General features: G+C 35.6%; 1 protein-coding gene across 8 annotated transcripts in view; it reads left to right on the plus strand.

The window, feature by feature from the left end:
- GTDC1 (glycosyltransferase like domain containing 1) overlaps positions 1–25,793 on the plus strand; it is a 391,241-nt gene that overhangs the window by 66,924 nt on the left and 298,524 nt on the right. For 2 of the 8 annotated variants that reach the window (XM_035008100.1, XM_035008107.1), the window contains exon 1: positions 15,645–15,683. The exons of 2 other annotated variants lie outside the window; for them this stretch is intronic. The gene's annotated coding sequence lies outside the window, so the exon portion shown is untranslated. Of the gene's footprint in view, positions 1–15,644; positions 15,684–18,405; positions 18,698–25,793 lie in introns of those variants that run through there. 4 more of the 8 variants (XM_035008103.1, XM_035008108.1, XM_035008104.1 and 1 more) reach the window with 4 other exon arrangements.

A 25,793-nucleotide genomic window follows, 5' to 3' on the forward strand; every position in this document is an offset into this window, starting at 1 on the left:
CTGCTTTTAGGTCGATGCCCTTTTGCTTTAGAATAGACCTTTCCCAAATTATCTTCTTCAAACTCTTTTCTCCTCTGAATTTTTGGGTTCATTGTAAAGAAGCATTCTCTTAATACTTTGGCATTTTCTTATTTGGTGTCCCTTGTCTCATAATGTTTTTGATGTCCTTGAGTTTTTCTTGAAAATATTTCTTAAATTTGTTCCATCCTCTTCTCTTGTTTTCCCCAAAGTACTATATGACATGTGAAGCACTTTCAAATGCATTTTTTTCCTATTTAAAAAAACCAACATAATAAATTTGTGAAATAGGAAGGATAGAGTCTATTATCCCAATTTGCAGGTCAGGAAATATGTACTGAGAGAAGTGACTTGTCTGAGGTATTAATGCTGATTAAGAGAAGAGCTATTACTAAAGCCAAAAAGGGATAGGATTTTAAGTCTATACCTGCGCCCAAATCAAGTGACTGTTAATTTCCTATTAAATAATCTTTCAGCTTCCATTCCTCTCCTTTAATTAACTTTACTTACAGTGCTAGATTAATGTTTATAAAGCCAGTCACAGTGGCAGCTATTAGAGATTGGTATAGTGTCTCAGTCACTGTGTGAGGTAATATTTACTCCTTGGAACTGGGGTGCAGGGTAGATACTATGAACCCCATTTTATAGATAAGTAAATTAAGGCTCACAGGAGTTAAATAACTTGCTAGTCATTATGTGTGATGGGGTGGGGGTTGGGGTAGAGATTCCAACTTGGGCTTCCAAGCTCTAGTTCTTCTTTGTTATTTTTGTAATCACATTCTGCCATTTATCAAATTCTTGATGTTAGTCTTCTTCCTAAGACCTTACTGTAGTTTCCTTTTACCTACTTAATCCCATTTATACCCCTTTATCGACCTTTCAGGACCCTCAATAATTTGTCAAAAGTTTCTTTTCCATTATTTTCTCCAGTAACCCTCCTCAGTCAACCCTCTGCTTTTAACCTTGTTTTCTTCTCACGAAGACCTTATCTAGTCTCACTTTCTCATTTTCTTAACTCATGTTGTTTTCGCCCTGTGTAGAGTTCTATTACCTGAACCTCTTTATCTGCCCATAGCCACCTCCTTACCTTCTCTCATTCCCACATTTAGTGAGCATTTAACGTGTAGGTGGCACTCTGCTAGGAGTTGTTAATGTAAATGAATGCATGGGCATTGTTGGGGGAGGTGAGCACATAAGGGGAGGAACCAGACTGGATTTTCCACTCTGATGTGAGTGCACTGGCCCAGGCCAGTGTACACGGGTTGCCATGGCAGCAGTAAAGAGGATGTGATTAATTTTACCTGAGTGGTTAGGGAAGCTGTGAGAAAGAACTGACATTTGAGCTATAGCCTTAAAGGAGGAGGAGGAGTTCTCCAGGTGGAGAAGGGGTAGGAGGAGGGCATTCTGGAAAGAAGAAACATTGTATGAATAGAGGAATGAAATCACAAATATATATGCCCTATGTTGTAGTGTGAATATTAAAGGTCTTTGTTTCAGGGCTATGCAAAGTGCTGTGTTGCCAACAGTGACTGGCCTTCCCTTTGTGGAGTCATTGCAGTCCAGGGTCTGGTGTTTGACACTTGACATGTTGGGTGCACTGAGAGTCACGTTAATCCTGTTCTTAGAAACTGATGACATGGATCTCTCTCTCTCTCTATATATATTTGTCTGTCAATTTATTAATTTCCAGTGAGAGATACAACTGTCAAGCAGATTGGATTGCTTGATTTGGCAAATCAGTCTACTGTCTCCCTGTAGGCGGGCTTCTTGGGAAGCCAAGTTGTTATTATGGAGGTCAATTGATGGGATTGAGAAATACAGCTGTCAAGTCGACCCAGCATTTCTGACCAGTGCACTCTCTTCTGGCAAGATACATGGGGACCATGTTGCCAGAGACCACCTGTTGAGTATGGAAAGAGAACCCATAGGGATATTTGTTTGAAGAAGTACCTCTCAGCTGAGTTAGCTTGAGGCTATCTTACCCACTGCAGGAAGAGCTTTGCCAAGGAAACCATATTATTCTAGTCAACCTAGCCAAGACTTCTTCTCCTGTGGCTTAGATTGATCTTGTGAACATTTGCCTGGGTGACTTCTCTGATTGCTTTGCTAACCAGTCCTCCCCTTTCCTTCACCTTTTGATTGATGCATTCTCCCTCTAGATATGTTGAGACATTCTGTCAAGTTATGAGGAAATCTTAAGAGCTAGAGAAGCAGAGGGATTTTTATCTCTTTGTTTTGATCCATTTTTTATTTAAGTCATATTCCCTTATATTCAGTCACTTGGGACCAAAATCAGGGAATTGTAAAGAGCCTCCTGAAGTCAAGAGTATCACATCTTTGGTGGTGGGATGTTGGGGATGCGCCTAGAAAGGAAAGTTAGGACCAGATTAGGAAAGGTCTTGGATGCCATACTAAAGAACTTGAATTTCAGAGGGCTCTCAATTCAGTTATCCTCTCTTCTGAAAATTCTTTTTTTTCTCCTAATAATATCTTTTTTTCATCTTTTAAATTTTTGTTAGTATCTGTATCAAGCCGTTAATATCTTACTGTACAACATATGATAATGGCTCTCCTTAAGAGATCTTATTCAGCCCCTTTATGTTTTGACAGATAAACACTAGGTGATATTATCTGCATTTTAAACATGAGGTGCTTCAAAGCTTAAAGTTCGGTTTCTGACAGACTCTTATCTTGCTTCTAGTTTAGGCTGTTTCCTCAACTTCCTCTTTTAACCCCCAGCTTTTTTAGACAAGGTATTACTTTTTATATTATTACATAATGTTTCTTTTTTACATTATGTAATGTTTTATCATGGTGCTTATCTACACAGATAGCTCTCTTATTAATTATCATGTGTCTCTTTTCTATCTAGGCAGCTTGTTAGTTCCATTTATTTATTTATCTACCTATTTTTTTCATCTTCAGATATACCCCATTTTTAATAAGTTTTTATTTAAATTCCAGTTAGTTAGCCTGGAGTTTAAGATTCGTTTCAGGTGTACAATATAGTGATTCAACACTTCCGTGCAACATCTGGTGCTCATCATAGCAAGGGCCCTCCTTAATCCCCATCACCTGTTTTACCTATCCCCCAACCCACCTCCCCTCTGGTAACTGTTGGTTTGTTCTTATAGTTAGTGGACTTCATACTTATTCCTTTTGCATCTTACAATACCTAGCCCAGTTGAATTTCAAGCAATACGTAGACAATAGAATACCATTTCAGAGCCGGAAGGTATCTTAGTCTAGCTCAGTACTTTCATTTTCTACATTAAGAAACTGGGATCCAGAGCAGCTGTAATTAGCCAAAGCACATGACTAATAGAGTCATGACCAGAACCCAGATATAGTCACATCAGGTCCAGCCACCTTTGTGCTATACTATGCTTGTTCCCTATTTGGCTGAGAGATACATTTCATAGGAATGAAAAGGACCCTCAAAGATCACCTATATCAATGACAGTCTCTCAAACCATTACATTAAAACTTAAAGCGGTAGCTTTACTTGTTAGCTCTAGGAAGAGCATAGTTTGAATGTTTTAGATGTTATTGTGTTGGGAAGAAAACTAAGTGAGAGGGACATAGGGAAAGGAGCTCACGTATTGAACTCTTCCTGGGCTTCTGCCAAGCCAGGTACTGATGCTTTACATATATCACCTCCGTATTTATTATGACAGTCATGTGAACTGGTTTTAGTTATACACATTTTGCTTATGAGCAGACTGAGACTCACAGACAGAATTAGGAGGAGTGGTTTGTGAGCCCAGGTCTGCAAGACTGTAAGACCATACTCTTTCAATTCTGTTTCATTGTGACAGCTCTTGGCCAAAGCCCCAAATAGCAACTTTAGCTGGATACCACACCTGACTTCCCAAAGGAGGAGCAGTCCAGCAGCCATGCCCTATTGTCTGTGGCCATAGTGCTGAATGTTAGTGCCTGAGCTAAGAGACAGTGCCTGACTCACTAAGTAATCTCACATTTTTAAGCCATGGTTTGTGGCTCATATTTATGACCTTTTATAGATGTACCTTGTGTCATTTTTCCGATTTCCATTCTGTGGGAGAAGGGCACCATGTTATAAGCCCACGTGTCTCATTCTTGCTTCTACCTACAACTTCTCTTTCCATTGTTTTAATGCTCCTCCTTTCTTCCCTTTCTCTCTCCACTCCACTCTTTATGTGGAGGGAAAATTAGATGTGCTTGTATCAAAGTTACTTGAGCTGATCAGCTTCATTCTCCCCCTGCCCAAATTCTTCTACGTTGGTATGAGAAATAATGGGACAAAAAAAAAAAAAAATAAAAGGAAGGTGATGCGTAATCACATTATTTGTCTTCCAGCAAAACACTTTCCCAAAATGGCAAGGTACATGCAATTCATAACTTACGTAAAGTTCATCATTCATATTTATAAAATCTGTGTTTTGGTGCTAGATGCACTTACTTCAAGTTTCAAAGAATGATTTTAGAATACTTTTGAATCATCTCCCTAAGAGCTTTCAACACTGTATAAATAGTACACTTTTTAGCATTTCCTTTTGCATACCTGCAGTTCGCATCATCTTTGAGATGTTTACCACTTTTTTGCAAGGCATATGTGGAGACTCAGCCAACAAATGTCATATATGTGGGTTTCAAAGAGCACCTGGGGGAAGTTATTTTTAACCTTTTCAAAGAGGTGTTCTCTGGGCTTTCCCCCATTTCAGAGCAAAAACAGATGTAAACCAAGGGTGCGAATCAATGTACATATTTTTGAATATATATCTTCTTTTAGGTTTTGCCAGTGGTTGTTTTTATTAAAATATTACCTACCTTCCCTCAAAATTTAGAATGTTTCTGGGAAATAGTTTACTATAATCTGGTGATTTCTATCACTTTGCTTGTTTAGTTAAATTCTTATGGATCCTTTCTTTTTTTTTTTTTTAGTTTTATTTTATTATGTTATGTTAGTCACCATACAATACATCATCAGTTTTTGATGTACTGATCCACGATTCATTGTTTTCCTATAATACCCAGTGCTCCATGCAGTACTTGCCCTCCTTAATACCTATCACCGGCTAACCCATCCCCCCTCCCCCTCCCCTCTAAAACCCTCAGTTTGTTTCTCAGGGATTATGGATCCTTTCTTAAAAAGAAATACACCGTTGCAAGATGAGAAATTAGAGCTTTGGCATTTGATTAAATGTGATCATAGGGGAAAATATGCTAAGAAGGTATTAGAATGTCCCCTTTATGCCAAAAAGTCCATTAGACTGGTAGGCTATACAGAGGGAGATGACTCAAGGGAATATCCCGAAGTGGAAGATATTGGATAACAAGAAAACAGTAAGAAAGAATAGTTTTTCCTAGCATGGGAAGTATAGTCCCTTTTCTAAGTAGAAGCGTTCAAACCCTCTGCCATTGTATTGAGATGCCATTTTTATTTATTTAGATTTTGCTTTCTGTTTAAATAAAAGTTGTAATAAGATGACCCTGTTTTTTTAAAAAAGTCACATCTGCTATGTTGCAAAAAAAAAAAAAATTGTATAGTATCCACTAAGAATAGATTAAAATTTTGTTGGTGGTGTTTGTGTTGTGTTTATTCTTTCAGGCTTTAAATTTTATATCAGTGGCTTTTACTAGAACATGATGTGTTATATATATACATTATAATTATCTAATGCCTAATACTTTGTTTTATTGTGCTTCACAGATACTGTTTTTTGTTATTTTTTTTTTAACAAATAGAAGTTTTGTGGCAACCCTTCATTGGTGCCACTTTTCCAACAATGTTTGTTCATTTCATGTCTCTGTCACATTTTGGTAGTTCTCACAATATTTCAAACTTTTTCATCATTATTATATTTGTTATGGTGATCTGTGATCAGTGATAATGGCTTGGCAAAAATTCAGATGACGTTAGCATTTGTTAGCAATAAAGTATTTTTAATTAAGGTATGTACATTTTTTTAGACATAATGCTATATTACACACTTAGTAGACTACAGTATGGTATAAACATAACTCTTACATATACTAGGAAACAAAAAAAATTTATTTGACTCACTTTATTGTGGTGTTTGCATTATTGTGGTGGTTTGGAACTGAATCCGCAATATCTCTGAGGTAGGTCTGTACAAACTTCCTATTTTTAAGAATGGGATGACATTTTAAGATACTTAAGACATTTTGAAGTCTTTTATTTCTTCTGCATACGGGGTACTAGAAAGTTACTGGTTGAAAAATCAGTAAATAAATGATTGAATAAATACAGAGATATATGGGGGCACATATGATTTCTCTCCTGGGTCAAATTCATGATTTCTGTGATGTTGCCCTACCAGGTTTTTAAGATACAGATTTGCATTAAATGATTATGTACTTACTATATAAACACTCAACTATAATAGTGATGAAGAAATTAAAAAAAAAACGAAAAAATGTAATTTGGGACTCCTGGGTGGCTCAGTCCATTAAGTGTCTCTCTTCAGCACAGGTCATGATCCTGGGGTCCTAGAATCCAGTCCCACATGGGGCTCCTTGCTCAGCGGGCGCCTGCTTTTCCCTCTGCCTGCCGTTTCCCCTGCTTGTGCCCTCTCTCTCTCCGACAAATAAATAAATAAAATCTTAAAAAAAAAAATCCTAATTCTACTATACATAATCATAATTTGAAACACCATTTCAGACATTTTTTTCCTTTCCTTGCATGCATACCACACATGCACATACCCACATACATATGTATATTTTTAGACAGAAGTGAGAGGAAAATGATAAGGATAGAGTCATCCTACGTTACTATTTTTGTTTAACAAAAGTAGTATTACTTGATTTTAACAGAAGTAAAAGAAATTGAAGTAAAACCAAAGGAGTGACAATTCTTAAATAAGTGATCTTTTGTAATAAAAAATTCCCAAATGATTCACTAAAGTTGAAAAAAAAATATTAAGAGATTGGGATAATTATATTTTTACTGTATATTATTCCATCAGTTTATTTACTGCAATGGAAAGTAAGAAATTAACATATTTCCTTTTTTCTCCCTCTTCATTTTTAGTAGTTATATTAAATTTGTACTTTGTCAAGTTGTGTAACACTTGGCATTCTATTTTGTAAGTAATTTTCATAGCTAGTAAGTTTTACTTTTATATTAAAAAGCATCCAGTGCTTACTACCTGCTCTTTGTTCACTGCAAATTATCTTGGGAAGTGGGCTCTCAGAAATTCCATTATCAGGGACTGATGCCCCCAAACAAGTACCATTATTATTATTATTTTTTTTAGGAGAATAAATTTCTTTGGTCAGTAGATTGAGAAACCAAATCCTATAGAATAAAATCCTGTAAAGTTTTGGCTTATGCAACTTGATTAGAAAATAATAGATTGCTAATTTAGTTTAAATGTAAGAGTATTATTTTCTTTTAGTTGTGTATTTTAAAAAGATTGGTTCATTATTTGTGCCCCAGCAAAACCTTGGACTATCTGGTCACTCACAAAAAGAGTCAGTACGAAATCCAATGGGGTCCATAAAAGCAATGATCCAGAGGCCATGTCACAGGGCATTCTGAGGCTGTCACACTTGCCACTTCTAGTACACCTGCTGAGGTCTTATCTGTAGTCCTACTTCTGGAAGACCTGAAATGGAAGGACCCAGTTTCTTTGAGGTATCCATAGGAATAATTTTCCCTGGTTTTCTCCTATTATAATATGTTGTACTTTTTTAATTCTTTTCTTTCACTTGATAAGAAAAGATGGCATTAATGCAGCCATATATTTTAATCATATTCTGTTAATATGGTGTTTCTTTATAAAGACCCATTCAGTCAGAGGACAAAGGACCTGCTCTGTCTCCATCCTATAAATATAAATCTAGTCCTTATTTATACTAACACACATTCTTGGCTGGCTGAATTTGGTTATTAGGGGTCTGTATGTGTGTGTGTTTTTCCAAGAAGAGCTCATGGTTGCTGTATTTCTTGAGTAATTGAATATTTGGAAGTGTTTGTAGGTTGCTTTTATGCTTTGTGGACAACTTGGGCACTGTGTGATTAGGTATCATATTTTCCCTTAGAACCCTGAAGATACTGTTCTGTCATCTCCAGATAATGGTGAATGCTGCTACAGAAAAGTCTAAGGCCAGTCTTGATTTTTCTGCCTATGTACCCACAGCATTTATATTTATATTCTTTCTCTTAAGTTCTGTAACCTCATAGAAATGTCTTAGTATTAATTGCTTGAAATCCAGTTTTGGGGGGGGACACTTATTTATTTATTTTTATTATTATTTTAAAAAGATATATTTATTTGAGAGAGAGCGAGAAAGAGAGAGAGTGTGTGTGTGTGCTCATGGGGGAGGAGCAGAGAGAGTCTCAAGTGGACTGCGCAATGAGTGTGGAGCCCAGTGTGGATCTCAATACCACCACCGGAGCTGAAACCAGCAGTCGGACCTTTAAGCGACTGCTCCAGCCAGGTGCCCCAGGAACACTTTGTTTTTTTATGTATTTCATTTTATTCCAAGAAAAAATTTTCTTCTATTATATCACTTTTTTTTTCTGTTCCATTTGTTCTGTTTTCTTTTGTGAGAATGTCAAGTGTGTATAGGCTGGATCTTTTTTACCTTCTATATTGATCATCTCATTTCTTATATATCTTTTAAAAAATTTCCATTTTGTGTGTTTTTGTTTGTTTGTTTTCATACCTGTCTTTTCCTGTTTCAGTAGTGAGTGTTTGGGGTTTTTTTGTTCTTTCTTTTACGGCTTTAATCTGTGTGTGTGTGTGTGTGTGTGTGTGTAATCTCCAGGTTTTTCATTACCCTATCAATTTGCTTTTCATCTCTTTTGTTATCTTTTCTTAGATATTTCATACTTTTCTTTGAGCCTTTTTTCTTTGATGTACCTCATATTCTCTGTAATTTTTTTAAGACTGTAGAAAAATAATTTGTGAGTACCTCCTCTATTTCTTAAGACAGTTTCTTTTCTTTGGCTGACATTTCCCTATTTCCTTCCATCCGTCCTTGATCATTCTGTATAAATTCTTTGCTGATTCCTTTTTACTTCTTACTCTTTTTTTAGTAGGTTCAGTTCCATTGAGACCAGGTATTGCTTGAAAAAAATGTGTGTGTCATATGCTCCGGGGACATGTCTCACCTCAGTTTGCAGTACTGTGAAGGTCACTGTGGCTCCGTAGTCCTGTGAGTCACAGGAGTGTCTGTAATAAGTGGTTTGGTGATTACTGTTTCCCTTCTTTTTCATCTCCATCTGGCAGCCTGTCTGAGCAAAGAAGCTTGATCATTGATAATGCAAAATCTTGTTGGGTTTTCCTCCGTCCTTCTGTCGTTGTAGACATGATTTTCTGGAGAAACCTGTCTTATCCTATGTAGATGTTGAAACATCATTACCCTAAACAGAGTTTCTTTGACTGGGCTTTAGAACTGTTCCAGCCTTAGGGAAATCTCTTTTCTGCCTGAGATCTGAGGAGGTGTGGTTTGGTTCTCAGCATTACTCCTCATTTTGATTCCAGATATCACCTAATACAGTAATTTTTTTTTTTTTTTTTTTTTTTTTTTGGTGATAGTTTGTGGTTTGTGGTTGTGGCTGTGACTTTGTTTCATTGATGATGAGGTATTCATTATTTTTTGTTCTTTTAGGGTTTTTTTTTAGTTTGTTTCTGGAGTAGACTATGTAACAGTACTTCCTGCTCTAATGTTTCTTAGTTTTTTAACTGCTTTGTTGGTTCATCTGTCCTAGCTCTCTCTCTCCTCCCCCGTCCACCTACCCCTTTAAACCCTCCCCCCAGTCTTTAGCTACCTACTCCTAAAATTAGCTTTTCCGAAGCCCTGTCTTTAGTCTATTTTCTCTAGCTTAGTTTTCTCTTTTTAAGTGACTTCATCTAACCCAATGTCTTTAATCTTCACCTCTCTTCTAATGATTTTTGCATGTGTTCTTCTTTCAGTTTTATTGAGATATAATTGATATACAGCACTGTAGAAGTTTAGGGTGACTTGACTTACATATATTATGAAATAATTACCACAATCAGTTTAGTTAACATCCGTCATTTCATATTCTAATAATTTTTAGATTAGCAGCTTGGCATTGACTTCTGAAGGTGTTTTCCAGATATTAATAATACCTTACAATTTGCATCCAAAATGAATTGTTTATCTTTCTTGCATTCTCCCAAATTAGTAAGGCTAAAGATAACCATAATTTTTATTTTCCATGCTTCTCTCAACTGATCATTTATCACTTGTGACTAATAATGATTTCTCTTGTATTCATTGTGTCTTCTCTTTGAGACTATAAGTCCTTTGGAGGCAGGAAAGTGTCACAGAACATCACATATAATATGTAGTTACTAAAAAAATAAAAATAAAAAATATGTAATTACTAAAAAACATTGATTTGCATTTTTTGAAAGCGAATTTCTGCTTTAATAAAAGTCTCTTACCAAGATGGTTTTAATGTCTTTTTGTATACTTTTCTGTATAGTTTTTGTATACTTTTAAGTCCTGGCTTTGCTTTTTATATAGATCACCTAAATTATCATATCTTTGAAGAATTTAAGACTACACCATTGCTCAAACATGATTATGTTGCTGACTTTTTATGTTCTTTTACCCATCCTCCCTATAAATTTTGATTTTTAAATGATCCAGCTCTTAGTCAAACTTTAAAAATATCATTGTTAAGAATTTGGGGTGGTTTCTTAGAAAATATTAAGATTTAAAATTAGATGTCTAAATTAAACTTGTTAATATTTAATACATTTCTTTTGAGCTTTTAGCTTCTTAATACTTTCTTTTTTGTAATGAGAGGCTTGTAAGCATGATTTTTTTCATATATTGGGGGAAAAAAAAGCAATTAAATGCCAAGAGATTGAATGAAGAAATCAGTTGTGTGTAATATGGTAAAACCCTGGAGTTGACACATATTGGTGAATGTTTCTTTCTTGGCATTGAGAGCATAATCTTTTGAAACCATCATTGTAAAAGTGAAGCTGTTATTGTAAAACTTAAGATTTTGACAATAAGAACTGTTTCTCAATATGAGAAGCTTGTTGAATTTCTCATAAAAGCAAAACCCATAAACTTCTCTTGAAGAAAGATACTTTTGAAAGGATCTGACATGGTTTAAAGAAAAAGTGGATCCTTTAGGTTGTATGAGCAGGAAAGCCATTGCATTACATTTCCATATTAAACTGTACATAAAAGATCTGGACCTTATTTTGGAAAGAACTTTTTTTTTATGTAATTAATTACAAAAATAATAGACTTGAATTTTTAGAGCAGTTTTAGGTTCACAGCAAATTTGAGTAGAAAGTAAAGGTCTTTACTACCTCCAAAACCTACCCCACCAACAAATCCCTACCAGGGTATGTTTCTTGCAATCTATGAGCCAACACTGACAATCATTATTAACAGAAGTCCTCAGTTTTCCCTGTGATTCACCTTTTCATGCCTCTCTCCCTCCCTCTCCCCCATAGAACCCCTGGCAACTGCTGGTCTTTTTACTGTCTCCATAGTTTTGCCTTTTCTAGAATGTCATATAATTGGAATCATATAGTATATAGCCTTTTCATATTGGCTTCTTTTACTTGGCAATAAGCATGGCTTTTCATGGCTTGAGAGCTCATTTCTTTTTAGTGCTGAATAGTAATCCATTGTGTAATGTACCTCAGTTTGTTTATCCAGTCACCTTTTGAAGGACATCTTGGCTACTTCCAAGTTTTGGCAATTCTGAATAATACTGCCATACACATTTATGTGCAGGTTTTTGTGGACATGTTTTCAACTCATTTAAATGAATACTGTGGAGCATGATTGCTGGATTGTGTGGTAAGAGTATGTTTAATTTTCATTTTGTAAGAAATTGCCAGTCTTCCAAAGTGGCTGTACCATTTTGTAGTCCCACTGAAAATGAATGAGAGTTTCTCTTGCTCCACATCCTCTTCAGTATTTGGTATAGTCAGTGTTTTGGATTTTAGCCATTCTAAGAGGTGTGTAGTGGTATTTCATTGTTGTTTTAATTTACAGTTCCCTCATGACATATGATATTGATCAGTTTCATATGCTTATTTGCTTGTCATCTGTGTATCATCTTTGGTGAGATATTTGTTGAGAAACTTTGGCTTACTTTTATGATGGGTTGTTTGTTTACTTTTTGTTGAGTTTTAAGAGTTCTTCTTTGTATACTTTGAATGCGCCCTTTATCATATATGTCTTTTGCAAATATTTCCTCCCAGTTTGTGGGTTGTCTTCTTATTTTATTGACAGTGTTTTTTGAAGAGTAGAAGTATTTAATTTTAATGAAGTTCAACTTAATCAACACCCCCCTCCCCCCCAATGATTGTGCCTTTGGTTTTGTATCTAAAAAGTCATGGCCAGACCAAGGTCATCTAAATTTTCTCATATACTGTCTTTTAGTTGTTTTATAGTTTTGCATTTTGCATTTAGATCTTTGATCTGTTTTGAGTTATTTTATGTGAATGGTATAAGGTCTGTATCTAGATTCAAGTTTTTTTGCATATAGATATCTAGTCGTTCCATCACCATCTGTTGAAAAACCTATCTTTATTCGAATTGCCTTTGTTCCTTTGTCAAAGATCAGTTGACTATATTTGTGTAGGTCTATTTCTGGTCTGTCTATTCTGTTCCTTTGATCTATTTGTCTGTTCTTTCGCCAGTACCACACTGTCTTGATTACTGTGTTACTGTGTAATTAATTTTTAAAATAATAGTAAACTGCTTAAGTGTTTTTTTGTTAAGATTTGTGAAATAAGTTATCTTAAACCAATTTCTCTTATTAAGTGTGAGATAGGTCATGTTATATTTTAAAAATTGATACATTATTGATAAACATTTTAGTAAAATTTATATACGATGGAAACACTGTGAACATTGGAAAGAAATAAAATTATCATATTTCCACTTTAAAAATGTACTTTCATGCAGTAGTTTTTTTATAAGTTCATATTGGGTATTTAATGCCTATTAAATAATCTTACTTTCTTCAAATATGAAATAATTGTTTAAATATAATTATGAAAATTCTCTATTAATCACCTAAAGTATCACTGTACAGTGTGAGAAATCAAGATAGCTGTTCTATATTTTTTCAAAAACTGTTGCTTTTTTAGTATTAAGAAAGAAAAACTACTTGTCTGAAATATTTCCTGGTGTAAATCAGTGTATTAATACTTCAATGAAAAGAATTGAGGTAGATCTTGGAGGATGCTACTTTTTTCTTTTTTCTTTCTTTTCTTTTGTCTCAACACTAAATCAGTAGGGGGAAAAAAAAAAAAAACATAACCAGTAGTATAAAGTAATATGTAGTGAGTACAGTGTGGGTGGAAGTGCCTCAAGGTCAGTAATAAGTTATTACGATTGGTAACTGTAAACTAATACTATCACTCAGCTAGTTTTTACTAATGGTATCTTTAACCTTGTGTGTCAGAAACACAGTAACTTACAATAAAACAGTCTTTATGTAATTGGAATGATTGTCAGCCATGATCACCTGTTATGAGTGTATTTTTTATATCAATTTTATTTAGGTATAATTTACTTACAGTGAACTATACATTTTAAGTGGGCAGTGTTTTGAGTTTTGACAGAAGCATATAGCTGTGTAATTATAACTACAATTATTATTTAGAACATTTCTGTCTAGTTCCCTCGTGCCCTCTTGATGTCAAACCCCCTGCCCCCATCTCAAGTCCCTGGCAATTGCTGATCTGCTTTCTCTGTTGTAGATTGGTCTGCATTTTCTGGAATTCTTAGTAGTGTGTTTTGCTTACTGCAGAAGGTATGTTCTTGAAAATTTGATGGTAAGTTGATTTCTTGTAAAATGTTTTATTACATTACAATTTTTGAGTTGCTCAAATAAAGTTCAGTTGGTATTATTCATAACATTTTTGGTTTTAAGTTTTTCTGCCTGTGTCCTCTCTGTAATAACCTATATCTTTATTGCATATAACTTAAAATACAAAATAAACTCCTGGCACGTTATTTTTTAAAGCAAATTATCCTTTATTTTTCTGTAGTTAAAATAGTCTTGTTTTTAAAAGTTGATACAGTTTAAGAAATGTGTCTACAGATTCTATTGTCATTAGAATTTAATTCCTTCCTTATTCCACAGTTGTCACTCAATAGACAGTTTAACCTTGCTCTGTAGAAGGCCATTTGCCTTGTCCTTATGCCCTCTTGCTCAGACCTCTGGGGATGGGAGAGTGAGGGTGGATAAAATAGCTCTTTACTTCATAACATTCTGTTCTTTGTGTCTCCTCTTACTCATACATAGCCTATTCAAAAGCATGCTGAAAAGTAGTGGTTGATCTCATGGAGAAAATAGTTCTACCAGGATGAAATATTAGAACGCCTTTATGACTTTTTATCAAATGTTCTGGATGTTGACTCCTTTATATAGGACAGAGTTAAAAATCCTTTGCATAATAGAATGAGTGGAATTTTCTGGTTTTGCCCAGAAAGGTTTTTGTTTGTAGAATTTGTGCTGCTTCATTTATTAGTCATTTTGAAACTAGTTCTAAATAAAAGCCAAACCTTATGAATGTTTTTTCATATTTGCTCCCCCAAACATATTTAAATTTCTGCTGAATTTGGAAACCATATACTCACATAAAGAAATAATCCTAATTTTAATTATTATAGTAACATTTGGGTAACTGATGTTCTAATCAAATTCTTAAGTAATTGGCATTTTGGAGTGATAAATATGGATCTGTTAAGGAACCCTGAGGATCTGCATTTAAACACTGCCTCACTGAAAGCCTTTAGATAAAACAATGAATCATGGAACACTACATCTAAAACTAACGATGTAATGTATGGGGATTAACATAACAATAGAAAATTTAAAAAACAAAACAAAACAAAACAGAACGCTTTTGTCAAAAAGTCAATCTGAGAGACAGTGTATGTGAGAGAGGGTAGTATAAACAGCAATGTGGTAAGAGCAACCAACCTGAGAACTTATATTTTATATGATTATTATCCTTCTGAAAATTAGTCCATCAATCCTTTTTGTTTTTTTAAGGTAATGCTCAGACCATTTTTAGGATTTCCTCATTTTAGGGGGATTGTCTTAAGAAGCCTAGGCATATTCCACTCAACCTGTATTGTGATGGCTTACACATGGTCCTCTCTTCAGCAGGTTAAATCCAATGGGAGAACAGACAAGTAATTACCTGTGTTACAAATCAGATTGCATTAACGTTCTAATGGTGGCACATAGAAAATGCAGGGGGAGGGAAAGATTAATTCAGGGGAGACGTCATGAAGTGACATTATTTAAAATGGAATGATGAGTTATTTTAAAATTTATACTTGTGGGGTTTTTTTTTTTCCATTTACAAAGTTGCTATTTACTTTAGAAAATTTGGAAAATCAGAGAAGCATTGAGAAAAAAAATTCTAAAATTACCATTAATATTTTCATAGGTATTCCATTTTTTATTCTATTTTATTTTATTATTTATTTAAGATCTCACCTATTTATTTGAGAGAGAGAGGGAGAGAACACAAGCAGGGGGAGCAGCAGAGGGAGACGGAGAAGCAGGCTCCCTCCCGGCCGAGCAGGGAGCCCGATGCTGGCTTGGCCCCAGGACCCCCGGGATCATGACCTGAGCTGAAGGCAGACGCTTAACCAACTGAGCCACCAAGGCGCCCCTGGTATTCCATTTTTTAATTTTTTAACTGTATTTTGAATTGTCATTTTTCATTTTGAACATTTCTCCATGTCATTAAATATTTTTCTGCACCATAATTTTAAATGACTAGTCATTTAACTACTGTATAGATATAATGTAATTTATTTAACCAGTCACTTATTATTGAAGACTTAGATTCTTTCTGCCTTTTACTATTATGAAAAACACTGTCAAAAATATTCTTGTGAACATGGCTGATTCTTTCTTTTAAATTCTTATTTTGTCAAACTAATAACATTTGCCTAGTCTAAAATTCTAAGTGTTGTAAAAGGCCTATTAGAAAATACAGTGGTTTCTTATCCATTCTTTCTAGTCCTCTTCTCTAGAGGCAACCATTTTTAACCCTTCATCTGTTTCTTTTTTTAGCTCTTATTTATTGATTTGAGAGAGAGAGACACAGCGAGAGAGGGAACACAAGCAAGGAGAGTGGGAGAGGGAGAGGGAGAAGCAGGCTTCCCATGGAGCAGGGAGCCCGATGCGGGGCTCGATCCCAGGACCCTGGGATCATGACCTGAGCCGAAGGCAGATGCTTAATGACTGAACCACCCAGGCGCCCCTGCTTCTGCATATTGCTACATTACATACACACACATTGCTACCTTTTGATTCATTTATTTTAGATATGGTTTGTTGACTTTATATTATGGTCTTTGAGGATGATTTTTCACCTTTATACTGCCATGTCTTTTCTGCATATTCCCAATATTGTTAGGTTACAACTTTTGGCTAACTTATTTTTAGTGTTACATTATTATACCATGCTGATATTTATAACTGAACATTGTAATGTGCTCTGATGAAAAAGTTCACTTCTGATTTTTTTGTTTTTTGTGAAGTTACTAATGCCTTGTTTTTTCCTGTGTAATTTCTTTGTCACTGTTATTTCTTTCTATATCTTCTAGGAGCTTCTTACTCTGATTTGCCATAAAATGAAGCACATCAGATACTTTCTTTCAATTTTTTTCTTGAATATATTCTTCCAGGAGATTTCTGTTCTCCTTCTATCTCATTTTCTAGATCTGCTCTCTTCCTGAGCTTTTTCTTTGCTGTTAAACTAGGCACTCCCTTTAGCTTTTCCTGAATCTCATATTGTTTTCTTTCTTGTCTTAATCTTATATTGTTGTGCTATATATCCTGGAGTAGTTTCCTGAGAAAGATTATGTGAGAGAAAAATATCTTTTTTCAATTTTCTCACTTGATTGATATTTTTGTCTGAATGATTACATTTTATATTGCAAATCCCTCTCCTTCAGAATTTTTGAAGGAATTAACTTTGTCTTTCTCAGTTCTGAACATTCATGATGGTTGGGATGCCATTGATTTTTTTTTTTTTTAATATTTTATTTATTTGGCAGAGAGAGAGTGAGGGCACAAGCAGGGGAGCAGCAGAGGGAGAGGGAGAAGGAGGCTCTCTGCTGAGCAGGGAGCCCCATGTGGGGCTTCTTCCGGGGACTCTGGGATCATGACCTGAGCCAAAGGCAGACGCTTAACCGACTGAGCCACCCAGGCGCCCTGGGATGCCATTGATTTTTAACTGTCTAAAAAAAAAAATAAGTAGAGGGGCACCTGGGTGTCTCAGTTGGTTAAGTGTCTGACTCTTGATTTCGGCTCAGGTCATGATCTCAGGGTTGTGACATTGAACCCTGTGTCTCAGGCTCTGTGCTGGGCGTGCAGCCTGCTTAAGATTCTTTCTCTCACTCTCCCTTTTCCTCTCCCCGGTCCCCTCTTAAAACATAAGTAGAAGTGGAATGCATGGGTATATATGGGTATCGTGTTTTTAAAACTTTAAAGATGGGGAAGATGAAAAAGGAATTCGAGGCAGAGGCCAGAGGCCAGGTGACAGCAGAGTGTCCACTGTGTTTAGAGAATGAGGACATCTAGATCCATGTGAGGAGAGTGTGGTACACAGTTGGTATAATGTAGATTGAGGCTCAGTAATGGATGCTCATTGCCTGGAGCTTTGAATTTATTTTGTAGGCACTATTTCTTTTTTTTTTTTTTTAAAGATTTTATTTATTTATTGGAGAGATACAGAGAGAGAGCTAGAGAGCACAAGTGAGGGAGAAGGAGAAGCAGGCTCCCCACAGAGCAGGGAGCCCGATGTGGGGCTTGATCCCAGGGCCCTGGGATCATGACCTGAGCCGAAGGTAGACGCTCAACAACTGAGCCACCCAGGCGCCCGGTAGGCACTATTTCACCCAGCTATTGTTAGCTGTATGAAGCCTTCCTTGACTTATCGTAGGCAAAATGAATCCACCTATGTTTTGTCCTCTTTTAGTACTTTGTGCATGCACACACATGCATATATGTGTATGTGCATACTCATGCACGTACACACACACACCTCTTTAATTATCTATGTGCCTACCTCCCCTACAATAGATCTGTGGGTAGCAGAGCGAGATAATTAGGTCTCTGTTAAAGAAAGCTCAGCAGGTCAGTTCTTAACATTCATGGTGGTTGGGACGGCATTGAAAACTGGAGGATGAATAGGAGGAAGAGAAATTAAAAAGGAAGAGAGAATAGAAGATTATCGCATTGTCCAGATATGAAGAAATAAGAGTCTGATGTAATAGTCTACTCAAGTGGGAGGGATATTTCTTCGGTTATATTCCGATCATTCCCATGGGCCTAATCATTCTTAATTTTGGAAATACTATGTTGTTTTTGTGTACTTTGTACACATTTTGCTTTCAAATTTTCTTGCCTTTTGGTTCCTTTGAGAATAGTCTGAAACATTTTTAACTCTTGCTTTTGTTATTTTTTCTTAAAGACCCGTGATGTTTTGGTTACACAGTTGATGCTTATAGTATTAATGGTGATTTGAAATACTGTCTTGATTTCATTTGGTTAAAGAAAAACACTGGAATTATGGATGAAAATAATTGGTAAAAACCTTATATTATCATTTATAGGAATTATTCTGAGCAGTTTCATTGCCTAAGAATGTTAGACTTGACACTCATCCTTGATGAGGTAGGTCTTTTTTATCATGAGATGAGGAAATTGGGGCACAGAAAGGCTAAGTTTCTTGTGCAAGATCACGTGGGTAGCAAGTAGCAAAGCGGGGGATGTTTGTCTCTGGTTTATATGTTTCTTCATTATTAAGCATACTTCTTTCCAACAATTATGGGAAAGATCTTAAGGAACATTAATCCTATAAATGGCATCTCATGTTTATGGTATACTTACCTCCCTATCATCAGCTATTTTGTTTGCTAAAAACTATTTTGTTTGCTAAGTTCCCATAGTGGATAATCTCTAAGATCGTGTTTTGGTCCTTCTTAAATTGCATACCCAGCATTGGTCACTATCTTTCACGAATGAAAAAAGATGGATCAATGTGGCATTATTATTTAGTTTTTTCTTTTTTATTTCCTATTTAGAAAGTAACACTTTTCATTGAAAAACTTTCTGTACTCCTTAAGACAAATTGGTATCTTTGTTTAATGTGTGCACTTGATAGATAAAATCTGATATTATTTACTTTTTATACTGTCTTATACTATTCTTTCATAAACTGCTAAAGCCTCTCCAACTGCTTTCTCCTTCCTGGTATCTTTAAGAAGTCATAACATGTTTCTTCCTGAACACCCAACAGTGTGGTATTCTAGGAGGTATTTTGCAGGGCTTCAGCAAGTTGTTACAGTGAATGTCTTTAAGAGGCAGTGCAGTAGGCTGAGTGCTGCAGTCCAGACACCTGTAGAGATCAGCACACCTGCCCTCAAGCAAAAGACAGTAATTAGTTGCTTCTATTCCCTTGCAAACTTCTCCAGTTTTGTTGCACATGAAACACAAAGATCACAGCAATGCTGTCATGAGCTCCGCACTGTTGGAGTTGTTTATGCCCACTCAATTTTTAATGTTCCTATAAGACATTTTGATGGGAACCCTGAGCCTAAAGGGATTTGCATGCTTGATCAAACCTGTGATGATTTAAATATAGAAATAAAGAGAAACCTTTGCATTGCATTGACTGTTAACTTTTAGGACAGCGTTAGTGGAAAACATTAACATGATAGTTGAGGCAAAGTTGTTTTTGATCAACCTTCACAACTTTTTTGTTTCTTGACAGCAGGTATAGCTTCAGTAAATCGAAACAAGTTCTTTAATGCTTATAAATCCAAGTGCATGTGGATATCTGGATGGCATGGTCTGAATATTTTAAAAGATGATTTTATACTGACCACTTTTATTGAAATGGAACTACTCTCAAGTCCCAATATTTTAGTCCTACCACATTGTCATGGAGAGTTTATATTATTAAAAAATGAGATGACAGGTGATTGAGTTTTAGTAAAATACAGTCGTGTATAAGAATTGGACATACTGGGGCCAAAGAAATTTATGACTCAAAGCATTCGGAGGTTTTTTCATACCATTGTTTTATTTTCTATTTATTTTTTTTAAGTAAAGTCAGTGTGGTGCTCTAACTCATGACCCCAACTGAGATCAGTTGCATGCTTCATCGACTGAGCCAGCCAGGTGCCCCCATACGATTGTTTTAATTCCAACACTGTATCTGTCCTAGGTAGTATGTGTGTTAAAAGCTGGCGTTTTACCAAATATCTATCTACCTATCTATCTATATGAAAGAGAGAGAGAAATAAAAATTTAAAAAGCTAGTGTTTTACCAGGTGACCTTTCAAGTAACTTTTAACTCAGGAGTTCAGTTCTTTGATTATGTAAATTATTAATAAGCAACTTCACTAAGATGCATTACTGATCCTTAAATATATTTAGTTTGAAAAATGCTATAATTTCTAATATTATAGCAAATTCAGTTCACATGTATTCTGAGCAAAACTAACTGCAGCATCTTTTCAGCATACTATGATGGATATACATGCTTCTTACATTGGTTCTCAGAAACAAACAGGCATTATGCAATTGTCCGATTATGGGGAACTAAAGAAGGTGTTGTACAGCACTGGACTATCATTGACAGAGTTGGAAAATAGAGGTGCTGGTGAATTCAGTCAGCCCCGTGTGCCTCACATTTTCCTTCATTATACATCCATAGAATCTTCCAGGGGGTTTCTGAGCATAGTGATTCATTAGTTCTTCAGCAAAAAAATGAAATGAATGATATAAATGTCAAAAAGTGTAACCTCTGAATTTTATATTTGCATGATTTTCTTAGCCATAAGTAAGCCTAAATGTCGATGGAACTGGGGATGCTCCACTTGTGAGCTGATGGTTGTGGTGCTAGCATAAACAAAGTACTCTTACATGTTGTGTGTGGAACATTTTGGCTAGCTTATACCTCATTGACTTTCAGGAATTTCACAGAAGTCATTTCTAAGAATCGGTCTGTCTAGAGTGGCCTTCGGAATTCCTAATAACTTCATGTAAATGTTGCATACAACATTTGGCAGTCTGCTTCCTACATAAATACTCCATGTGCCCTGGGTTGGTATCTTATTTATCTATTCATCCTTTGGTGTTTAACTAATGTGATCAGTGTTGGCTGGATTAGTGAGTGATTGAAAATACTGTGTAATGCATACGAATAGCCTATGGAACATACTATCAGTAGTACAGAGTGGATCATGACACTTAGCAAAAGAAATGACTTTTTCTCCTGCCCCCCCACCTTTTTTTCTCAGTATAATCCTAGGTCGATTTTTCTTTTTTTTTTTTTTTCTTCTCTAGAATAAGTACCTGTGATTTGACTTTAACTTTACCTTTTTACTATCAGTGCATCCAAAATATTCTGTGAAAAACTATATTTTTACTATGCTAAAGTTAAATTCTTCTTACCCTAAGTCACAATCTGGATCCATTTAGCTTACTTAGCTTTGTTTTCTACTGTTTTGTAACCCTTGTTTCTCCCCCTGTGCAAGACAGATTTTCACCCTGTTTCAGGATAAGCCATACTTCCTTTGGCCTCATGCCTTGGTCTGAGCTCCAATCTCATGAACTCCTGAGTTACTTCTGTTTTTGACTCACCAGTTATTAAGTCATATGTGTTCCTATGTTTTGCAAAATGTGTGTCTCCATCTAGTTTGTAACTTCATTACTATAATTTCTAAGTTTTAAAAATTTTAAGTTTTTCATCTCTGGCATATGGCAGAATGCTAAGTACTTTGTAGTCACTCAGTAAAACTGTACAGGCTAGTTAATCTCTAGCTTTACAATAGGAAAATAAACTCCCAAAAAAAGTGAGGACAGATAGAGACATACTGGGGCAAAGGAAGGAAGAAGATAGTAGGGAAGAGAGGAAGAAATGAAGGAAGAAAACAGAAGGAAGGAAGAAAGGAAGGGAGGGAGGGGGGTGAGCATATTTTGTGAAATAAGGGAAGAGCAGTGATTTTGGATTTGAAAAATGAGTTAAATCTGATTCTGCTTACTTTGTAATCTTGGACAAATTTCATAATATTTGGGTTTAAATGATATTGATATCTACCTGGTAAGCTTGTTGTAAGGGTTAAATTATGTAATGTATGTAAAGTGCTTATTAGCACATTCTCTGGTACATAATGCATGTTTAGCAAATGTTAGCTAACTCCTTCTTTTTAAGTGGGGCAAGTAAGGTTTAGAGAGCTGACCAAGGGTCATATAGTCAGTAAATTGTGGAGAAAGGATTGAAACCCATGTTTTTCTTACTCTACAGCAGTATGTTTTCAATTGTTCCTCTGCCTTTTGGCTAAGATCAAGTGTAAAGCAGTGTTTTCAAACATTAGTGTACATCAGAATCCCCTGAAGTCTCCTCAAAATACGGATTGCTGAGCCCCAGCCTGGAGTTTCCGGTTCAGTAGGTCTGGGATGGGACCTGAGAATTTGCATTTCTGACAAGTTCCCAGCTGCTGCTAGTCCAGGGACCGTACTTTGAGACCCACTGCTCTATAGCTATATTTCTCCATCCTAGCTGGACAATAAGAAATCACAGGGAGCTTCTAAAAATTGCTGATGAAACTTGAGTCTCTGGTTGTAGAGCCTAAATATCAGCTTTTTTATTTTTGTTTTATTATTATTTTGTAAGCCCTCCAGGTGATTCTAATGTGCAGCCAGAGTAAGAAACACGACCCTGCCTAAAGCTAGACTCTGCAATTTTCCAACTAGGTACCAAGCAAAGCGCTGGCCTTGAACACCTCCTGGGTGCTCAGTGATGCAAGGCCACAGTAGTGTGTTGTTTTTGCCCTGTGATGTTTTAAAACAATTGCTTCAGCCTAGAATCTTTTATTATTTTACCTATTCTAATTATTTGTGTGTATTGTTTGCATTTTTCCATCTAGTTTCACTGTCAAATAATGTGTTCTCAATGCCTTCATTAATCTCTAGGGTAGACTTTATGTTAACATTTGGCAGAAGCAACTATTTAGCAGTAGTTGAAGTATAAAGTTGGTAAAGGAATGTAATCTAATTTTTAAAAAGGCAGTCACTTTAGCAACTTATTGGACTTCCAGAATTCTGATTATGAGTTTGTTCTTTTTTCTGAGATGCTGTTGGAAATCTTATGTTTTTATTTTAGGGCTGTTGATTAGAACAGATAATGATAGTTGTGCACCCAGGAGTACATAAGTAAAAATGCAGGAGATTAATTGGTAAAAAGTCATTTCTTCTGTTATATGATTCAGTCGATAAATATATACAAACCAAGGCATGAAATCATTTACTGGATAAGAGTGGGCAAAATACCACATAATTTCATTAACCTTTAAGCAATGAAATTATAAATCCCTATGCAAATGATTAAGGTTATCATTGCCTATCACCCCCTTTTGATACCTACAGACTGTTAATTCTTCTCTGTCCTGCTGAGTCTTATTAAAACTTCTGACTGATGTACTTTTATTAAAAGGTTTAGAATTTACCAATTTAAAGCACTTGCTTCACTCTATCACCTCTAATTTAACTAGGCCATTAAACACAGTATTTTGCAAAGCAAAAAGTCAATAGATATTTCTTTAAAAAAATAATAAATTGAAATGAATTTTAAACTCTGCTTGGAGGTGAGCAACTGCTATATACTACTAGGTCTTTTGATAGTTGATTTGTTCCTTTAGTATGCAAATTTTAGGTTTACAAAGATCTACTGCTTTTATTTAAGAAATATGCCCGGAGGCTAGATTGGTAAGCTTTAGGGAGATATCTAGTTTGGTGTGAAATAAATAGTTGTTAAAGGATCACATGAATTGGGTCCCAGAAGATAAAGAGTAGAGCTGAGACAGATTGAGAAAAACTGACTGTATTTCATTTCATTTGGCTAAAAATACTACTAAATTAAAAATGAAGACAATGAATGATGGCAACACAAAGAAAATTAATGCGAATGAGCCTTTTTTTTTTTGTAGATTTTGTGAAAAGTTCTGACTAGCAAGAAGTTTAAAGGAAAGGGCTTACTACATCCCTGACTAAAGAAGTTTACTCATCATTTTGGAAGGCTAGACTTGAGAGCTTTAGTTTTGGGAGAGAAAACACTTGGTCACGGAAGAAGGAATGGGTTCTTCTGCTGGCCGGTCAGCAGCATCACTTCTGGTCAGTGAGATGACAGATGTCCTAGAACATCCTCACATTTGAAAGAAAAGGACTCACGGTTGCCCTCTTAGGTTGGAGCCTATAGGTAATCTGGTTTGCAAGTTTAAAGCAAATGATGTGATAGACTTCTAGTTTTGGGGGAGCTTTATATTACCGATCTTTTGCATCTCTGATTTTCAAATGGATTTTAAAGAAAACATAAATTAAAAAATTATAAAATATATTTCTGTATTGATAGCTTCTATAATTTTCTTTACTTTTTTTTTTTTTAAAGTGCGTCTATCTGCCTTTTTGGATGTTTTTAAGTACTCTGGCTCTCAGAGATTGAATATTTGAACAGCACCGTCTAGCAGTTAAAGTGTCCTCTGTGTATGTATGTTTGTTGTGTATCTCTGGTGGTGCATAGTGAGGTATGGAAGAAGGGATAATGATGATGTGTGAAGATGGAGTGCTAGTCTTTCATCGAGGCCGGAAGTCCCCAGCCCTTTTATCATCAAGGAGCCCCTCTGCAGGTATATATGTATGAATAAATTGATTTCCTTACCTTTTCCTCTTCAGCATCATTTTGTTTATTTTTATTTTGGACTTTAAGATTACCTTAAAAACTTTTGAATTGTCACTATATTCACTGGATTCAAATTCAAAAAGTGACAAGGGCTATGAAATCTCTCTCTTATACCCTGGTCCCTTAATACTTTCTTTATACACACCTAATCAGTGTGTGTGTGTGTGTGTGTGTGTGTGTATATATCTTTCTAGAGACATATAGACATATATAATCTATTTACTTACTTATTTTTGTTCACATGTTGATTTATATACTTACCTTGTGAACATTGTATTTTGGAAGTTTTCTTTTTTTTAAAAATGCCAAACTTAAAAATATAGGCTATATAGCCTTATTCAGGTATGAATTATTTCTATTAGCTTCTTATAACACTGACATTAGTTTAAGATCTGCCCCTCACCTCCCACCCCTGCACTTTGTGGAGCAGAATTACATGCGGGTCTCTGGGAGGTTCCATGGGTATGCGTCAAGTTCTGCCTTTGCTGTGTAATGTCAGTGGGCATGCGGTGTTTCTGAACCCCTTACTGTTTTCACGTCCACAGCTTTCTTGTTCTTGAGGAATTCTCATTTGTACATCCTGGGCTCAGAGCAGATTCCCTTGTGTTTTCTTTCCTTATTCCATCCTTATACTCTCCTCCACTCACTTAGTTTTACTTCTAAATTTCCATTTTCTGTGAGCTTTTATATTTACATTCATATTTGGTTTTATTTGACTTTTTTTTTTTTTTTCTGATCCTAGTTGAATGTGTAAGTTTAAGAGTGCTGCGAACCATCTGAGACTGTTTTCTTTTAAATTTTACTTCTATCGAGTCAGCAAAAGGTACTGATTGAGAGTATGGGATCTGGAGCCAGATTGCCTGGTTTGAGGCCTAAAAACATGACCTTGGGCAAGTTACTTAACTTCTTTCTGCTTTAGGTTTCTTACTTTGTTCAACAGTATCTACTTTAGAGATGTGATAATTAAATTATATAACATTGTTGCATAGTGCCTATCAAATGTTAGCTATTTGTATTTTTATGATA

The sequence above is a fragment of the Mirounga leonina genome, unplaced genomic scaffold (genome assembly GCF_011800145.1).
Source record: "Mirounga leonina isolate KUSES-001 unplaced genomic scaffold, KU_Mleo_1.0 Mir_151, whole genome shotgun sequence".
NCBI lineage: Eukaryota > Metazoa > Chordata > Mammalia > Carnivora > Phocidae > Mirounga > Mirounga leonina.